Raw genomic sequence first — 5220 nt, forward strand, 5'->3', positions numbered from 1 at the left:
TACTGATAGGCTGTGACTCTTTTGAAGCGGTATGATATTTCTGAACTTTTGATATGTTAAGCTCTCAATTTGTAATATATTTAACTGTAAATTGGGTTTTTTTTGGGGGTAGATCGATTCATGAATATTGCCCTGTTGCTACTCTGTAGTCACAATACCAGACAAATACCAGGCTTTGGTTCTTTGTATTTTTTTCAGTGAATAATGCCTGAGGCATAGGGTTTTTTTTCAGTCAGGAAGGGCTTGTGAAGTGAATGTGCTTTGGGTACATGTTTAAGTCAGATAGCAAACATACTGCTGAGTTATGGCTGTTGGTCCATAAGCCTGAGTGGCCTGTGGAGGTATACTGGGAAATATTTAAAGTGTTAACAGTATCGGCTTTGCTTTAATTGAAGTGTTAATATCAGGCTATAGTGTAACTGCCAGTGGTTTTGATGGAATTATTCTTCAGGCAGTAGCCTGAAGAATGCTTGCATAGCTCTGTCTTTAAAAGGGAATATTTTAATGAAGTTACTTAAGTCATATACTTTAAACAAAAGGCTTTGTTTCTGTTTCAGATTGCATTTTAAAATGAGTTCTATAATCAGCTGCTTGGAAAATGCCTTCAGGAAGGCAGAAATAAAGGGTGGGGAGCTCAGGACGGAAGAAGGTTGTCCTTTTCCATTCTTTATCCAGCTGCCATTCCTCTCTTCACTTGGTTTCATTTAAAACACCTTTTTGTGTTTTGACTGCAGTTGTATAGTTTGTCTTTAGTTGTGCCTCTCCATATGTCAATGGCCAAGCTTGTTTCAGAATTCCCCTTAATCTAAAGTTTTGACTAAAAAAATATCGTGTAATATGCTATTGTCAATGTCACAGAATCAGAGTGGTTTGGGTTGGAAAGGACCTTAAGGCTCATCTGGTTCCAACCCCCCTGCCCTGTGCATGGACACCTTCTGCTAGACCAGGTTGCTCAAAACCCTGTCCAACCTGGCCTTGAACACTGCCAGGGATGGGGCAGGAGCTGCTTTGGGCAACCTGTGCCAGTGTCTCACTATCCTCATAGTAAAGAATGTCTTCCCTATATCCAATCTAAACCTCCCCTCTTTCAGTTTAAAGCCATTTCCCCATGTCCTATCCCAACATGCCCTTGTAAAAAGCCTCTCCAGCTTTCTTGTAGGCTGCTTTTAGGCACTTAGGCGGCTGCTGTAAGATCTTCCCAGAACTGCTATCAGGCTGAACAAGCCCAACTCTCATCCTGTCTTAACAGGAGAGGTGTTCCAGCCCTCTGATCATCTTTGTGGCCCTCTGGACTTTCAGAGTCCTAGGTGAGACAGTTAAGTTTGCCCCGCTCTGTTTCCTTAAAAGGGTAAAAGAAGGATGGGGGTTCCTGGAAACCCTCCTGAGGAGTGAATGAAGGAATTTAGTCTGCTTGATGTTCTTTCAATACTGTTTAACAAGTCATTACTATAACTGTTTGTCCTCACATAGTTTAAAAAATATTTACATTGTGAATCAAAGCATGTAAAACAATTACAGTTGAACACTGCAGTGGCTAAACTGATGCTAAGTTACCTTTTTTTGTGTAACTGCTTTGTCTTGTCATAATTTTTATTATTACTGGGTTTGGGCAGAATTCAGTTGCTGTTTGTGGCTCTAGGCCCTGATATTCCTGTTAGTGTAGGGGTTCCCTTGTATCAGGTAATGCTAATTTCAGAGCTTAGCCTGTTCCTTAGACTACCCCAACATCTGTGTTAAATCATTCGCAGAGTTAGGGTTTAATTCTTTCAGGCCTCTAATAGGAATATTGATGCACCTAGTATATAGGATTCTGAAATCCTTGGTTTATACCCAGTAGCTTGAGAAATACACTGGCTAAACAAGAATTCCAAAGCAGCTTGTTTCTTCCTGCTTGCTGCTTCCACTATGAAGTGCTTTTTAAGGAGTCTTAAAACTTATTCTCAGTTTGCGTTTTATCACCTTTGCAGTTTCTATACTCTTTTTTTTTGTTTAAGTGTGGATACCAAGTTTATATGAAGTTGCTGATTTGAAGTGATAGAGGTGAACCAGTTGATTTAAAGTTACCAGTTATTGTAAGTGGTAGACATAGAGGTTTTTCTTGAAAGGTTGATCCTTGATTTGTAACCCTTAAAATACAGAATTGCAACAATATACAGTTGTTACATTATATAGGTTCTTCCCTCTGGCTCTCTGTAAAAATGTATTCACGTTTAATTTTACAGCTTGTTAGACAATTAATTACAATTCCAAATTTTTACACTATGATGGTAGAAATGCTGACTGGTATTTGTTTCCTTTTTTGTCTTCCTCACTTTGTGTCAAACGGCATTTTGATAATAATGAAATGCAACACTTTAAAGTTACAAGTTCTGTAAGATTATGCTGAATGTGCTGCATACATATGCAAGAAGTTAACAAATGTTATTAATTTAAAAAATAACTGATTAAATAAATGAGATATCTTCTGTAGTTAGTGACTTGTGCAGCGGTTTCTGGTCCTTTCTTACACAAAAACAAAGTGGTTTCAGGCTGTCATTTCATGATCACTCTGTTGATGCTGCTGTTCCAGAAAAACCCGAACCAGTTGTGCCTGCTCCAGTACTGCTGAGAAAATACTCTGGAGTTTGACATAAGCAGGTAGTGCTAGGTAATGCAAAATTCATCCTCTCACAGCCTGGCTCTTTGTGAGGGGAAGAATAAAACTCATAATTTGATCATTAGTATTGAATTAATTGCAAATTAAAGAGCAAGTGCTGTTAAATAGAATAAAACGTACATTCTTAGTAACTGAAAAAAGTGCTATCAGTATTGCAAGTGAATATTATCAGTTCAGCACAAACATCTGTGTGCTCTTTAGTAATTAGAGATTTATGGTCCAGTTCTCTTTAAAACTCTTGAGCAGTTCCTTCACAACAGATCATAGCATATTTAGGACTTGACATACGTTGCCATCATTTCCTGTGTAGCTGGAAGTACATTTTTCCTTAAACTTCAAATTACTAAGCTCAGTTACTTGCCTGAATTGGGCTCCTGCACTGTAAAAGATGTCCTCCTTTCCTATTCTAAGAGCATTCTCCAAACATCCTCAGCATTTTCTTTGCCATTGGTGTCTTTTGCTTTCTCTTTGGAACTTCTTGTCAAAATGCCACCTTTTATTCACGGTTTGAATTTAAGCTGCCTGTGTTAAGTAAGACACATCTACTCTGCTGGCAGAGGCCTCTAAACTTGGACTACCCACCAAGCCATATGCCTTCAAATCTGTTTCTGAAAAGAGAAGCTTACAAGTACAGACTTGCTGCACCTTACAAGCTGAAGTGCAATACAATGGAAATATGGCTCTGGTTCCTGCACCAAGATGTTGCAGGGTTAACTGGAGCCACATTTTTCCCTGTAGATTTGTGAAACTAGTCTTCACTAGAGCAAGTTGTGCTTTGTTTTGCACAGCAAATGCGCTGACTCGCTGTTGTGGGTTTTATCTGCCTCAGATGCGTGCTGTTCACAGCCAGTTTCTGCCCCATAGTGTTTTGCTATTCTCTGAGTTTTTAGTTGTGACAATACTTGAGAAGGTTGTGAAAGTGTTTGGTAGTATCATCATGTCAACAGGACCTGGGAAGAGCTTCACTGCTGCTCCTTCCTAGTGGGACAGTCACAGCCGTCAGCTTGGGTAACATCAGATCCTTTGGATGTTCAAATGGAAAACTTCCATCTTGTCAAAACCTTTCAGGGACTCTGATGTAAGCACTCTGGGCTCTCATTGCAAATAAATGATAGACGGTTTAATAATAAGTGCGCCCCCCCCGAAAAAAAAGTCCTTGTAAACTGCTGTGGTATTTATTAATGCGGTGAGAGAACTGGATGTGGTTCCCAGGGCTCCAGATGATACCTGCCAGATGGGAGCTCATATTCTAAAGATGCTGGTGTTAATGGCATGGTGTTTGAGAAAAAAATAACCTTTTGTGATGCATTTTGTTACGTGATAATGGTTTTAGTAAACGGTCAAGTACTTCCATTCATTGCAGTACCTGCAAAATGATGTTAATCTGGTGAAAAGATGGCCCTTCTGCATATGGTATTTGATGGCAGGGTTTGGTTTGTTCCTTGGCTGAATGCGCACATCCTGCAGATTTCCTACACCAGCAGAGGCATCATTGGCTTCTCCATCTGATTCCTCCTTCCCTAGAATAGATTTCTTATTCAGGTGCACTGCTCTGCACAGTGTTCCCATTTGAAATCTATGTATTACTGCTTCACAATCCTTGTCAAAACACACTGGCCCTTGTTGCCTGACTTTTTATAAGCAGGGTCACTAGTGACAGGGTGTCACTAGGAAGGTGTGTATAAAGAAAAGGCTTGTTAAAGACACAATATATCAGAGTCCTTTAGGTTGGAAATGACTCCTAAGTGTCCAATCATTAACCAGCACTGCCAAGTCTACCACTAAAGCACCACACTTCAGGGATGGAACTCAACCACATCCCTGGACAGCCTGTTTCAATGCTTGACAACCATTTTGGTAAAGAAATTCTTCCTAATACCCAGGATAAACCTCCCCGGCACAACTTGAAGCCATTTCCTCTCATCCTATTGCTTATTACTTGGGGAAAGACACTGACACCCACCTCACTACAACCTCCTTTCAATTAGTTGTTGAGTGAGAAGTGTCCCCTCAGCCTCGTTTTCTCCAGACTAAACCACTGCTGGCTCATACTCGGCTGGCTGCCGTGGGGACATATATAGAGGCAGCAGGTTACAGACATAACAAGCATATTGAAGAAAACTGATGCTCTGCATGAACATTTTTCATACAGGAAAATTACTTTTCAGGCATAACTTCTGAATTTTTTTCTCACAGTGTTTCTACCTGAAGGGGGAAGAATAGGGAATAAGTCTCACAGGAGAAAACTTTTGCAACTAAGACAGTGACAGAATGATTAGCAGCTCCTGGATTGTTCCAGACTGAAGACTGCTCTTTCTGTAAAGGACCATGGGTAAAGGGCTGACATAGAGGCGCATGAATGGACACGCCAGCATGTGCCGAAGGACACTAGTCCTTTGCCTGTCAGAGCAAAACTCGTCAGTACTTCCCTTTACCGAGCATGTGATGTGTTGCTGTAACACAGAGAAGAGATTTCAATCCATCACCTGCTTTCCCCCATGACCTTCTCTTCTCCCACCCAGGGTGGTCACTATTTCTTGCTGCTTTCCTTCTGAAGCACACCC

The sequence above is a fragment of the Pezoporus occidentalis genome, unplaced genomic scaffold (genome assembly GCF_034315485.1).
Source record: "Pezoporus occidentalis ecotype Australia unplaced genomic scaffold, CSIRO_AGI_Poc_V1 ctg243, whole genome shotgun sequence".
In the NCBI taxonomy this organism is placed as follows: domain Eukaryota; kingdom Metazoa; phylum Chordata; class Aves; order Psittaciformes; family Psittacidae; genus Pezoporus; species Pezoporus occidentalis.